The sequence below is a fragment of the Nuphar pumila genome, chromosome 2, assembly GCF_984573655.1.
Source record: "Nuphar pumila chromosome 2, dmNupPumi1.hap1.1, whole genome shotgun sequence".
Classification (NCBI taxonomy): Eukaryota; Viridiplantae; Streptophyta; class Magnoliopsida; order Nymphaeales; family Nymphaeaceae; genus Nuphar; species Nuphar pumila.
The window spans coordinates 148,604,313-148,620,132 of NC_143250.1; positions in this window are offsets into that span (position 1 = coordinate 148,604,313).

Below are 15,820 nucleotides of genomic sequence, written 5' to 3' on the forward strand. Positions count from 1 at the left end.
CAAACTAGGCCATTTCATCATGAAGGACCCTCTTTTCAGGGAGAGTGTGATGGACTCGTTCCTTCATGACCAATTCACCGACCTCATCATTACCGGCCCCCTTTCCATAAGAGAAGCCTAATGTTAGGAAGTTTTGACGAAAGCTTAATTTCTCTTCGAAAGTTCATTTTACAAACACCTCCTCTTCAGGGAAGAGAGGAGTAATTTCTATTTCCAATGTCTGAATCTTCTCCTTTGGGGAAAGGAGAAGAAAATTTTTGTCATGGATGCGTTGCGTTGTGCTTCAAATACTCGCTTCCACAAAGGATTTCAAGAAAATCTTGCCAATTTGTCATTAAATATTTGTTGATTTCAAAATCTTTATTGCACAAAAACATTACCTCAGAATACCTTCAGTATTATTTCCGAAAGGTCAAAGCTTTCGTGAAAAATGATTCAAAATTCAAATTCTTTCTATTGGCCAACCAAAAGGATGAAGAATAAATCCTCGATATGGCCTGCAAAAGAAAATTCAATGTTGTTGCAAAACCATAAGTGATCGGTATTGATCGCAGTCAATGACACATTTTTAAAGATCATTCTTGGAAAATAAAGCAGTCGAAATATCCTGGGTGATATAGAAAAATCCATTAAATCACTATATCTCCTCAATCACCTAAGCTGCAATTAAATATCTGCAAAAGGGATCTCTCAATTGTCGTCAAGATGAAGGCGAATTAGGCGAGTAGACCCCCGGGGCCAAAGAAGATTTGAATCATCTCCAAGATGACGGAGTTTGTGACAGATCCTTCCAGGGAAAGTTCAGAGCACCGTCAAGATGAAGGCGACTGCGATGAGCCTCCCAACAAACCCTAAAAGATATTTAATTTTCGCTATCATCAAGAGATTTCCAACCAATGAGCCAATAACCGTCGATATAATCCCTGAGAGAAAAAGAAGGATCGAAACATCTCCAAGATGAAGGAGTTTGTGACGTACCCTTCCAAAAAGAGAGAGAGAGAGAAAAGTCAGGACATCTCCAAAATGAAGGATGATGTAATAAAATCCCCAAAAGCCTAAGAGAGCTCTAATTCTGCCAAAAAAAAAAAAAAGTGGGCAGAAAGATCATCATGAGAAAAGAATTCCAGGATATCAGACTGCCAAATCTGCCAAAGAATCCTCTTTAAATTTTGTGAAATTCTATTATCAATATTCTTTCACAAATTGCTTTCACAATATCAAGAATACTCTCTTTTCTGCTCATATCAGGGAAATTGATAGCTTCCTTGAAAGAAAGCCAATTGCAAGAAATTTGAATTCGAATCTTGATTTTACGAAGTTAAGCCCAATCGGAGATAATACTTCAGGTAGAAAAGAGGGAATATTTTCAAAGCAATGTGCATCACTTTCAATTATTTCGAATCAACAATAATTTTCAACATTTTGACAATATTTTCTAGCTATCCTGGCGTGAAGCGAGAGTTTGAGGTTCATCTTTGGCGCATCCTGACATCAGTTGTTATCCCTTTTAAGGACTTGATAACGGGAGTTTTCAAGATTCCTTCCCTTCTGTTGGTATAATCTGAGCGCATGGGCTCTCAGATTCGCACACTTCCCTGTGTCCCCACTGTCCCACCATAGACAGTCCAATTTCGGCTTGAGGTTAAGCCACCAATAATTTTCTCGCAAAAGGTCATCAATTTCAAAAGTTATTTAGTCTCAACAATGAGGCGCCCAAAATCAAACCCCTTTTCAAGCTTTAGGGACCCCAATTTCATCCTTTTGCAAAACCCCTATCGGACTCATTGTGCGGAGATCCGAAGGTTCCATCATGGTTTCTTCCTTCGAGGATTTCATTCATTTTCTGCCCAATCAGGATAAGGGTACAAACTTGAGCCTCCTTTGATGAGGTATTTCATTTTCTGCCCAATCAGGATAAGGGTATAAACCTGAGCCTCCTTTGATGAGGTATTTCATTTTCCTCCCAATCAGGGTAAGGGTACAAACCTGAGCCTCCTTTGATGAGGTATTTCATTTTCCGCCCAATCAGGATAAGGGTACAAACCTGAGCCTCCTTTGACGAGGTATTTCATTTTTCCTCCCAATCAGGATAAGGGTACAAACCTGAGCCTCCTTTGATGAGGTATTTCATTCCCCGATCAGGTTGAGGGTTAAACCTGAGCTTCGTTTCTACACGAGGTATTTCCTGTCCCATCCAGGTTAAGGGCAAAACCTGAATCTCACTTCTTTTGAAGTAAAATTTTCTTCTTTATTCTTCATTTCATATCTACCATTTTCATCAGGGCTAATATTTTCATATCCAGTCAGATCCTTCTAACTGGGGCATTTTTATAGCCCAAATTTGGTGTGTTTTTCTATGCCACTAAGCCCGTCTTCAAGCCGGCTTAGTAGCAAAGAGGGACATCTGTAAACACCCCAAATTTTCCTCACTCATTCTCAAACAATCCTCCTCAGGCAATGCCAACCCTGTCAGGTCAGTGTAGGAGTCAAACCCCGAGTCAGTTTCAGAAAATCACCATTTTACCCATTTTCATTAGGAAAATTACCATTTTACCCCTAGGTCATCCCGGACCCCAGTCAGTCGGAGTCAACCAAGCTCATTGGTCAGTTCAAGACAGTTAGAATATCAGTCATCTCAAGCTCATCTGAGCTCACAATGAACAGACCATTTTCATTTCTGACCATTCCTGCCAAAATGGGATCATTTCTTCAAAAATGAGCTCATTTCTCACTTGAATCCAAGCCAATTGTCTCTAAGTCAGTCATTCTCAGTCAGTCATGTTCCCCAGAGTCTAACTTGAGCTCACCAGGAGTTCAAGTGCTCCAGTTTCAGTTCAAAACCATTTCCAAGTGTCTAGGAGCCCATTTTAGTCTATTTTAGCTCTTTCAGCTGAAATTGAGCTGAGTTCAGTCAATTGAGCTAGTGTTCAAGCTTTGATTTTAGTTCATATCAGTATTACTGACCTTTGTTCTAGCTCAAACCCAGTTCAGGTTCGTAATTCACTTCACTCTAGTGATCATTCCGTACCATTTCTCTAAAAATGGTAGCTTTTCTTGAAAATTCAGTCGTAAAGGTCAGTTGAGTCAGTGCCTGGTCTGTTCATTTGAGTTCTGAAACTCTAAAACCCAGCTCAATCCAGCTCACTTCAGTTCAATCCAGCTCGAACCCCAATTTTCAGTGTCACTCTGACCCAGTAGAGTCCCGAAAACCATTTCTTGAGCTATTTTGCAAATTTTGTCAATTTTAATGCTTTTTAAACTGGTACAAGTGTCAATCGGGGTCTGACATCCAAAATTCTTTATTCAAGGTTAGCATTTCGCATAACATTTCATGTCATTTCTCATCATTTCATATCATTTCATCACATTTCATTTCATTTTCGAAGTCCAGAACTCCAGTTTTATAAATTTCAATCCAGATTGAGTTTTAAAAGCTTTTAGAAATCAATTTGAAACCCTGGGTTTCCAAAATTGACATTTTTACCCCCGGGAGTCTAAATTTGGAAATATTTTCTCACAAGAAAAATAATCTGGATTTCTTTCAAAATCAAATTTTCAAATTCTACATTGGATTTGCTTCGCAATGGGGTATTGAACTTCAAAATCCGAGCTTGTTTCAAAAACTGCCAAAAATAGCTTGTTTCGGTTGGAAGCATTTTCTCGAGAAAAACAATATGGATTTCTTTTAAAATTACATTTTTAAATTCTACATTGGATTTGCTTCGCAACGAGGTATTGAACTTTAAAATCCGAGCTCGTTTAAAAAACTGCCAAAAATAGCTCGTTTCATCTGGAAAGTTTCTGAAAAGACTATTTTACCCCTTTAATCGTCAAAATGAATTTCAAAAGTGGAATTTGGACCCGCTCTGAGATGGCCCATCCATTTGCCTTTTCTGTTTTAATTTATAAAAAAAGAATTTTTTTTTTTACCTTTTTCTTTATTTTTTTTGTTTGTTTTATTTATTTATTTTTATTATTTTATTTTCTTAAGGTGGGACCCACAAGGGGGTCGACCACCCTAGCCCTCAATCCAGCCCATTTCCTTTCTTTCTTCCTCCATTTTCTTTTTTATTTTTATTTTTTTTTTTATTTTTTTACTTTCCTTTTTTTCTTTCTTTTCTTTCTTTTCTTTCTTTCTTCTTTCTTTTTCTTTCTTTCTTTCTTTCCTCTCCCAGCCACTCACGTATACCCTATCCAGCCCCTTCTCTTCCTCTTTCCCTCTCCTTTTCCTCCCTTTCTTTCCTTTTCTTTTTCCCCTCTTCTTTCCTTTTCCTTTTCCTTCTTCCCTTCCTTACTCCTTTCTTCCTCCAAAGCCATACGGCTGTAGCCTTGGGCATTACACAGCCTTCTTCATTAATCAATGGTAACTTAGGGAAAGATATCATCTTTCCTAAGTTACCAATCAAAAACAAAAGGAAAAAAAGAACGGCTGGCCTCCCAAGCTGAATTCACGTCTCTCTCTTTCTCTCTCTCTCTCTCTCTCTCCCTTGAGCTCTCTCCTTCTCTCTTGGCTGTTGCAGCCACAACAGCCATCCTCCTTGTAGCAGCTCCTCACCATTGCTGCAACATCCACAAGGCAGACCTCCAGAGCTCCTCCATTCAGCCATCAGCACAACCAACTGGAAGACTCCACTCCTTCCAGCCAAAAAGATCTCTCTCATTCAACCTTCAACAAGGCACTTCCACCTTCAATTAGTTCCAGCCATAGTCACCCCATCTACAAGGTGCAGCCATCCATGCCTCCACGCCCATCCGTATCTCTCATTGCAGCGGCATCTCTTTGAAGCCTCCAAGTAGCAGATCTCCAGCCTCTGTTATACTCCACCAAGGGTTCAGTCCACCACTCGGCTACAGCCACTTCCTCCAAGGCAATAGCAAGAAGCGTCTCCCCTCCAACAGGTTCCCTAGTTATCTTGCTCCAACCATTCCAGCCCTCTTCGTGGGTGTCACAACCACCACAACCCCGTCACTCCAACAGTGCAGCCTTCATCCATTGGCAGCCCCCTTAACCATAGCTACCACCTTCAGCTGATCTAAGGAGGAACCCAAGGTGAGTCAATAGTTTCTATCGTCTCACCGATTTCTCTTGTTATTATTATTATTATTATTTTTTTTTTGTGTGTCATCTATTTATTAAAATGCCATGGATATTCTCTGTAGAAGGATGATTCTAAATGTGAAAGTCAGTTTAAAACTGGATCCATTGTGCTATTTTGTTTTCTTTAATGAATCTCTCATGATTAAGGCTAAGCAAGAGAGGTGGTCCATCCGATGCATGGATCGGACCCCCTCCATTAATAGCCTACATCAAATCGGCTTCATATCCCCTTGTTTTTTTTTTCTTTTATTTCAAGCATTAGTTTTGTATAAATTGAGTATTTTAGGCATTTTATTTTATTAATTTCACTGTTTTATAGGTAGTTTTGTTAGCTTTATTAAGGTTTGCTTAGAAATCCATAGGCTTTAGTTTGTATATGAAGTCCAATCATCATTTCATGGATATATTTTTGTTAAAAAATCCGAAAAAAAATTGTGATAACTTTGGTTGTATGTCTCTGCGTTTGTGCCAAAAATTTGATGCAATTTGGGTTTCGGAACCTTCTCAAATAAATCAAATCCCAAACTGGGATTTCCTATTTCTAGAAATTTCAATTTCTGATTTAGCAGAAAAGAACCTCCGACACCACCCTTGTGGGAGATTCGGATTGCTCTACAAAAATCACAGTGGATTTATGATTGAATCTACTAATGATCTGGAAATTTTGAGGTTTTTCCAGTCAGTTTTGATCTCTGTAAAAAAATCGGATTTCTCAGACCCCTGGGAAAATCTTGATTTTCTTTTGTCAGGATATAGACAGATCTTAATGCACCGACTCCTCCAAATATGTAGTCCGTCTGCAAAAACTTTCAACATGAAAGTTGTTCCTAACATGATTTCCTGTCATTTCCCAAAATTTGGGAATTTTTGGATCTGTTTCATTATTTTTCCCGGATTTTCTATTTCTGTCTAACAGATTTTAATGTCCAGAAATTCCAGAGATTTAGGTCTCTGATAACAGTGTAGTTTTTTCCAAACCGTAACCCGAATCCCAATAGTGTCAAAAGATAAAATCTTCCTATGTTTGTCAGGGGCATTTTCCCACAATTTCAACCTTTTTCCCATCTGTTTTCTATTTTTCCCACATTTTCTCCCGAAACCTGTCTGTTTCCCTTAAATCCTAGAATCGCCGGATTCCGATCCGACTTGACGGAGTGGCACAGCTCCGACCATAGGTCAAAACCGAAAAGTGTAAAAAGCAAAAATCCTTTACTTACTGTTCTCTGTCATCCCATAAAATTTGGGAAATTTTTATGGAAGTTTGATATCCTAAATCCCCTTTAGAATCAATATTTTAGGCAAAAATCATAAAATTTAGGGTTTTTATTTGAATTTTCATATTTAAAAGTACAAAAAAAATTAGATTTTCGAGCTCCATTCTGTTTTTGTGGTTATTTTAGGTGTTCATGCCAAATTTGGTTTAATTCCAAGTTCATTTGCTCCATGTGTTAGTTTATCTTTAAATTCAGAAGCGAAAATCAGGCGAAAATCAGGTTAAATTTGATATTTTATGATATTTTCGCCATTTTAGGGTTTGTATCATATACATAAGCATGTAGAATCATATTAGGGTTAATTTTAATCTCATTTGCATTTCATATTTTTCAATTTTGCAAAATTTATTTCAGAAAACCCTGGTTTCAAGGCCATAGTCTTGTTATCAGGGGTATTTTGGTCATTTTGACCTAAATTTCGAAATTTCAATTTCTAATTCTCCAAAATTTCATGCATATCATCATATTTTATTATATTATGTTTGATTTATTTCATTTGATTTTCAAAATTCCAAAATTTATAAAAATTCTTTCATAAAAACCCTGATTTCAAGGTCATTAGGGGTATTTTGGTCATTTTGAACCCCAATTTCGAATTTTCAAGTTGATTTTCCAAATTTATTCATTATTTATTATGTTTATATCAAAGGGGGGTATGAATTTGGGTTTATATCTGAATAATATCCGATAATTTCTCATATTTTCGGATAAATTCAGAATAACCTACATTTTTGTGCTAACCTTGTTTTCTAGTTTTGCAGGAACATTCAAGAAGAAGACTTAGATTTTATTTTTTTATTTCAATTCAATGTAACCTCAAATGTAATAATTTGGAATAAGAGTTACTTTTCTGCTTAGAATAGGGTTGCATTGCATATAGTTTAATTTATGCAAATTTCAATATCTGATGTATGATTCATGCACATTATTTAAAATTCACTATGGTTTACACAAATGGCACGTGCACAAGCTATTATGGAGTTTATAAACTCGGTGGGATTCGTATTTATGGCCATAGTCAGAATACGAAGAAAACCAAGATTTATGATCTTCATATTAGCCACATTCAGCCTACACAATTAGGCTAACTTCAAAAATGCACTGCATTTTTTAAAAGTTCAAAAGGATTTCTCAATTCCTCAATTAAATTCCCTTTTCAAATTCATATTCATTCATTCATATTATTCAAATTGCATTGTTTTCAAATTCATTTTCCAATTTCAATTAAAAAAAAATCAATTTACTCAAGAATTTCCAAGTCTTTCTCAGGATCTGATTTTCTCAAAATCCTAAGTTTTCAATTGACATTTCAAAGCATTTCTCAAGTTCAAATCAATATTTTCCTATGTTTTCAAATTCTCAAATTTCAAAATCCCAAGTTTTCAGAAATCGATTTTCTCATATTTTCCAGTTTTCCTGAGAATTCATTTTCCATTTCAAAAGTCATTTTCCAATGAATTTCTTATATTTTCTTAGAATTCTCAAATCCATTTTCTCAGCAAAGCAATTCCAAATTTCAAAATCGATTTTCCAAAGTTCAAGTTTTCCTGAGAAATCACTTTCCAATGCAAATTTCTGATTTTCAATGAACTTCAATGATTTTCCCAGGAATCCCAATTTCAAGTACTTTTTCAATCAATTTTCAAGCACATTTCAATTTTCCAAAGCAAACATCATATTTTCTCAAACTTGCATTTTTCAAAATTCCATAGCACAAGCCTGATTCTTTGTGCATTCTAGGAAAAATAGAGCATAATTTAGATATTTGAGTCAAGTTAAAGCACATAATTGGTCCTTGGTTCAATTACCCCTGGTAAAGGCGCCAGGAACGGTTGAACCTCGTACCGACAGGCGGATCCCATTCCATGGAATTTTCCCGCAAATTTTCAAAACGGAGGCGAGTAAATTTTCAAAACAATTTTCAAAACTTTGGTCGAGTTTGACTCGCAAAATTCCTTTCTTTCTCGCAAGGGAGGGGAAAATTTTTGCGATGATAACAGATCTGTTGATCAAACACGGATACCAGCCATTCCAAGGCATGGGGAAAGATGAAGACGGCATGATAGAGCCCATTATTCCAGTTCGGCATGCGGACAGTTCAGGGTTGGGGTTCACCGGCCAGGATTCGAGCAAAAAGACATTTTTCATCAGGGGAAATAAGTGAAGATGATGCCTCAGTTTTCCTGCCTTTTCTGTTATCATTTCTTTGTTTAAATCTTGTAGGGACAATACAGTCCCATCTTTTGTCAGAATCTTGTAAATATTTACTTCAATCAATGAAAGATCAAGCTTTTTCCTTCATATTCGAGTATCTATCATTCCTTCTTATATTTTGTTTATGTCATTATTCTTTACTCTATACAAAAATTTGATTTGGCTCGTACCTTCTCTTAAATAAAACCTTTCTTACATTTTCAGGACCATTAACGCCTGAATCAATGACAAGATTTGTTATCAATCCCAAGTATCTAAAATTGACGAGGTTTTCTGAGATGAAAGATAGGGCAGAGGTCAGTCAGGCAGCAGATCAGACTGAAGAGCCAACCGAGTTTGATTCCACTATTCAGGATTTGCCAGAATTTGCTCACATTCAGAAGCAGGATCAACCATCATCTTTGGTTCAAGATCCAACTGAGGATGTCAACATTGGGTCGGAAGATGATCCAAAGATTCTCAAAATCGGGTCGAGTCTAAGCGAAATTGAAAAGGCTAGACTCATCCAATTCCTCAAAAAGCATCAGGAAGTATTTGCCTGGACTTACGAAGATATGCCAGGATTAGATATCAAGCTGGTTGAGCATCGACTCAAGTTGAAACCAGAAGCCAGACCAATCAAGCAGAAATTGAGAAAATTAGACCCTCGAATTGAGCAACAAGTCAAGGAAGGACTTGAAGATCTATTGAAAGCAGGCTTCATCCGAGCCATTGATTACCCAGATTGGTTGGCAAATATCGTAGCAGTCCCTAAAAAGAACGGAAAAGTTTGGATTTGCATTGATTTCAGGGATCTAAATAAGGCTACCCCGAAAGATGATTATCCACTTCCTAATATTGACCTGTTGATCGATAGCACAACGGGTCATGCCATGTTTTCTTTCATGGACGGATATTCAGGTTATAATCAGATTAAGTTGGCCGTTCGTGATCAGTCAAAGACTTCATTTACAACCCCATGGGGAACCTTCTGCTATACAGTGATGCCATTTGGGCTCAAGAATGCCGGGGCCACCTATCAAAGGGCAATGGCCGTCATTTTCCACGATCAAATGCATAAGAATATGGATGCGTATGTGGATGACATTTTGGTTAAGTCTAAAGAAGAAGAGGATCACCTCGATGCTCTTAGTCAAGTTTTTGAAAGACTTATTCTTTACAAATTGAGACTTAACCCTCAGAAATGTGTTTTTGGAGTCGAGTCCGGCAAGCTGCTCGGCTTCATCATCAGCAAGAAAGGGATCGAAGTGGATCCGGCCAAAGCAAAAGCCATTATTGACATGCCGCCTCCAACTAATCTGAGAGAACTGCGAAGCCTTCAAGGGCGTATTCAGTCTATTCGCAGGTTCATCTCCAATTTGGCTATGAGATGTGAGCCTTTTAACCATTTACTAAGAAAAGGAGTTAAATTCGAATGGGGATCAGAATGCCAACTCTCGTTTGAGCGCATCAAGCAGTATCTCCTTAATCCACCAATTTTGAAGCCGCCAAAGCTGGGAAAGCCTCTCCTACTATATATTTCAGTCAATCAGAATGCCTGTGGTGGATTCCTCGCTCAGTATGAAGAAGGCAGCCTGATAGAGCACGCCATCTACTACGTGAGCAAAACATTCATTGATTATGAAAAGAAGTATTCTCAGATGGAGAAAACTTGTCTAGCTCTGGTCTGGATGTGCCAGAAATTGAGACATTACTTGTTGGCTTCTGAAATTAAGTTTCTTTCAAAGCTCAATCCGCTCAGATACATTCTTGAACAACCTTTTCTCACTGGACGAATCGCAAAGTGGCAAGTCCTGCTGATGCAATATGACTTAGAGTATGTTTCTCAAAAGTCGATTAAGGGCCAAGCGATCGCAGATCAGTTGGCAGATTTCTCTCTGACAGAAGAAATTAAAACAGAAGATGATTTTCCTGACGAGCACATCTGTAATGTCCAACAGCCCCCAGTTTGGAACTTATTCTTTGATGGCTCTAAAAACATATCTGGCATCGGGATTGGAGTCCTGTTGATCACTCCAGAAAAAGAAATGATCCCTTATTCTCTCAAGCTTGGTTTCCAATGCACTCATAACATGGCCGAGTATGAAGCTCTAATACAAGGCCTCAAAATCTTGCAAAATTTTGATGTCAAAAGAGTACATGCCTTTGGTGATTCCCTACTTGTTGTCAGTCAAGTTAACACTGAATGACAAGTAAAAGATCCAAAATTGATTCCGTATCAGAAGATCGTCTTAGCTCTTGTGGACAGCTTCGAAGAATTTCAGCTCAGTCACATCAGAAGAGAGCATAATCAGATAGCTGATGGTTTAGCCAGTCTGGGCTCCATTCTGTCCTTCAAAAGTGGTGAATCATGTCGGTCTTTTGAAATTGGCAGACTTGAACACTCCGCGTTCGATTCAAATATGCAAGTAAACCAGGTCAATCAGAAGGAGAAGCCTTGGTATCAAGATATCAAGAATTTCATTGAGACTGGGGAATTTCCACCAGAAATGCCAAAAAGGGAGCAACGTGCAATACAGCGTATGTCTACCCGATATTTCATTCTTGCCAATGTCCTTTACCGCTGTGGTTTCAGTTCTGAGTATTCAAAATGCTTAGACAAAGAAGAAGCTTTGGAAGTTATCCAAGAGGCGCATGAAGGGATTTGTGGTGACCATGTCGGCTATCAAACTCTCATCAAATAGATCGTTCGAGCAGGGTACTATTGGAATACCATGCAGCAAGACTGTCATAGATTTGTGAAGAAGTGCGTCAAGTGCCAATTGCACGCACCTTATATTCATGCTCCGGCCGCATATCTACAATCAGTTGTTTCTCCTTAGCCATTTTCTATGTGGGCTTTTGACGTCGTCGGCCCGATTACTCCTTCTGCTTCCAACGACCACAAATACTTCCTGGCTGCGACAGAATACTTCACGAAATGGGTTGAAGCTGTTACTCTACGCACAGTAGAAGGCCGCCATGTGGTTTCTTTCATTCACAAGAACATTCTTTGCCGCTTCGGCATACCACATGATATTGTCTCAGATAATGGAACCCATTTCAAAAATGAGAGGATGAAAACCTTCTGTTCTAAATTCAGAATTTACCATCATTTCTCAGCTCCCTATTATCCTCAAGGGAATGGCCAAGCAGAAGCCACCAACAAGATTTTGATTCGTATTCTGGAAAGGACTGTGAAGACAGGTTGAGACTGGCATGAGAAGATTCATGACGCACTTTGGGCATATCGGACCACCATTCGGACCCCGACTAATGCCACTCCTTCAGAACTTGTTTACGGGACTGAAGTAGTATTGCCTCTCCATGTCCAAAAGCCCGCTCTCAAATTCGCTTCTCTCATAGAATTGCCACTTGATCAGTATCAGCAGCAGAGATTGGTGCAGCTGGATCTGCTAGATGAAAAAAGGCTCAAGGCAGCAGAGCATGCTCAAGCTTATCGACAGAGGATAGCTCGACACTATGCCAAGTCCGTCATTGAGAGAAAATTTCGAGTTAACGATTTGGTGCTCAGATCGACAGCTCATCTCAAGCATCGACCACGGGGCAAGTGGTCACCCAATTGGGAAGGCCCTTATGTGGTTAAGGAAGCGTTACCTCGCAATTCGTATCGTCTAATTAACGCAGATGGAGTGGAAATGTCAGATCCCATCAATGCTCTACATTTGAAGAAATTTTATACTTAGAATATTCATTTTGAAGCCCTTGTACTCTTCAAAAGAGCCATTTCAATAAAATAATGATCTTCTATCAATTCTTACATTCCTCTCCATGATACTGGGGCATTTTATTGGTCTATAATCATTTTTCTTCATCATATGCAGGCAGGATTAGACAAAAGCGCTTTTTCTCAAATTCTGTTAAATCTCATTTTGATCTTATGATCTTTATTTCCATTTCATTTGATTTACTTTTTGGTTTGAGCAAATGTTCTTCAAGCTATTGCTCATTTATGTCAAGTTTTAAACAATTTTTTGTCAATCTTATTAAAATTTTTCATCCACCTTTATCTTTAAAATCTACCCTTTCAGGTTAAGGGATAAACCTGATGCCTCCTGTCAATGAGGTATTCTTTTTATTATTCCCCCCCCCCCCGTTCAGGACAAGGGGATAAAATCCTGAAAATCGACCACATGCAATTAAACTATGATGGTCCATTAAATTTTACCAAAGAATCTTTATTCTCTGAAAATTTCGCTTTGTTTTAGCTCATCTTTTACAACCCAGTCCTCGCACTAGGGTATTTCCCAAAATCTTCAATTATATATTGAGCTCATTTGGAGGATTCGATCCTCGCACCAATAACTTTCTACATTCAATCTTTTGATCAAAATCTTTTCTTCTACAAAATTCGAGTTCTGATTTAAAATCTCCCAAAAGCTGATGTATTTCAAACGTCCCAGTTTTACTGGTCAGGTATTTCAAACGTCCCAGCTTTCGCTGGTCAGGTATTTCCAAAAAGATCCAACACTCGTTGGTCATGTATTTCAAACGTTCCAACTTCTCGCTGGTCAAATATTTCAAACGTCCCAGCTTTTGCTGGTCAGGTATTTCAAAGGATCCAACACTCGTTGGGCATATATTTCAAACGTTCCAGCTTCTTGCTGGTCAGGTATTTCAAACGTTCCAGCTTTTGCTGGTCAGGTATTTCCAAAGGATCCAACACTCTTTGGTCATGTATTTTAAACGTTCCATCTTCTCGCTGGTCAGGTATTTCAAACGTCCCAGCTTTTGCTGGTCATGTATTTCAAAAGATCCAACACTCGTTGGGCATGTATTTCAAACGTTCCAGCTTCTCGCTGGTCAGGTATTTCAAACGTTCCAGCTTTTTGCTGGTCAGACCCAACACTCGTTGGTTATGTATTTCAAACGTTACAGCTTCTCGCTGGTCAGGTATTTCAAACGTCCCAGCGTTTGCTGGTCAGGTATTTCAAAAGATCCAACACTCGTTGGGCATGTATTTCAAACGTTCCAGCATTTTGCTGGTCATGTATTTCAAACGTTCCAGCTTTCGCTGGTCAGGTATTTCCAAAAAAAAAAGATTCAACACTCGTCGGTCATGTATTTCAAATGTTCCAGCTTTTTGCTGGTCAGGTATTTCAAACGTTCCAGCTTTTCGCTGGTCATGCATTTCAAACGTTCCAGCTTTGCTGGTCATGTATTCCCAAAAAAGAACTCAGCTTTTGGTCGTGTATTTTCAAAAGACCCAGCTCTCGCTGGTCATATATTTCAAAAAGTCTCAGCTCACAATTTTCGAGCTCCCAAATCAACCTTTTTTCCATAAAACAAACCCTCAGGGTGCGATTCCCCCATTCTATCATTTCCAAAACCTTCGGGTTTCAATCTCTCAAACATGTCATTTCCTAATCTTCAAATCTCTCAAGATTATCAATTCTCCAACCTTTATTTTTCAAAAATTCTCTATTTTCTCAACCCTCGGGTTATAATCTCCCAATTTCGATCATTCTCAACCCTTTTTATTAAAACCCAGTTTTTCATAACCATTCGTGTATTTCCCAAAAGATCCAACACTCGTTGGTCACGTATTTCCAAAATGTTCATGGTCATGTATTTTAAACGTTCCAGCTCCTCGCTGGTCAAGTATTTCAAAAGGTTCCAGCTCCTCGTTGGTCAAGTATTTCAAAAGGTTCCAGCTTCTCGTTGGTCACATATTTCAAACGTTCCATCTTCTGCTGGTCATGTATTTCAAAGGTTCCAGCTTTTGCTGGTCATGTATTTCCAGAATCAAGAGATTGCAACTCAAGGTCTCATCAAAATCTATATTGAGTGATTATTTCACAAAGAATTCGTGAAGACTTTGCCAATTTGCTAAAAGCATTTGTTGATTCTAAATATTCTTACTGTATAAAAAGAATTTTCTTAGATTACCTCCTGTATTTCCTTCCAAAAGGTGAAACTTTTTGCGAAAAAGAGGTAAAATTCAAATCTTTTCCTGTTGATCAACCAAAAGGATGTAAGAAACGTCCTCGATATGATCAATGAAAGAAATCTTCAATGATATTGAAAAGCCAGAAGCGAATTGATATTGATCTTGGCTATGGTGCATGTTTTAAAAATAACTTTCTGGCAATCAGGCAATGGAAATATCTCGAGCTATAGAAAGAATCCACTCAACCCATGTCTTCTCATTTCGTTTAAAAGTTGCAATCAAATATCCGCAAAGGGGATCTCTCGATTGTCGTCAAGATGAAGGCGAATTAAGCGAGTGGACCCCCGGGGCCAAAGAAGATTCGAAACATCTCCAAGATGACGGAGTTTGTGACGGATCCTTCCAGGGAAAGTTCGGATCACCGTTAAGATGAAGGCGAGTGTGATGAACCTACCGACAAACCCTAAAAGATATTTGATTCCAGTTATTATCTAAAGACCTTTTTAGCCAACATCATCAATAGAATCCCTGAGATAAAAGAAGGATCAGAACATCTCCAAGATGAAGGAGTTTGTGACGTCCCCTTCCCTGAAAAGGAGAGAAAAGTCAGGACCCATCCAAATGAAGGATGATGAGAAAAATCGAGAAAGCCCAATGACTCAAAAAGAGTGCAAAAGATCATCATGGGAGGACACCCAGATATCAAACTGCCAAAGTTGCCAAAAGTCATCTTTTCTCATGCAAAATTCTTTTATCAATATATTTTCATTACTTGCTTTTATGAAATTAAGAATATTTCTTTTATTATCATATCAGGGAAATGGATAGCTTCCTTGAAGAAAATCATCAGTGCTAAAATTTTGAATTTGACTCTTAAAACCGAGGAGCTAACCTCATTAGGGGAAATACTCTAGGTAAAAGAGGGAATATCTTTGCATAAACGTGCACATTTAGAAGCATCTGATTCTACTATGATTTTATCTTATTGGCAAAATTTTCTAGTTATTCCAAGAATTAAATAAACATTCAATATTCACTTTGAAGCAACCTAGCGTTGTTTGTATTTCCCAAAAAGAGTTGCCTCAGAAGAAGTATCTCTTCTTGTCCCATCACGGTTTTCTCATTTAAGAATTTCGTATGGACGACCCACTCAGGATAAGGGTCAAAACCTGAAATTTCTTGCGAAAGATCATTTAATTTCAAAAGCTATGTCAGTCTCAGCAATGAGACGCCCAATTTCCTCCCCTTTTCAAAGCTTTAGGGACTCTATATTTCCTCCTTTCGCAAAAATCCCTCTCGGATTTGTTCGTCCAAATTCCGAAGGTCCCATTATGGTTTTCTCCA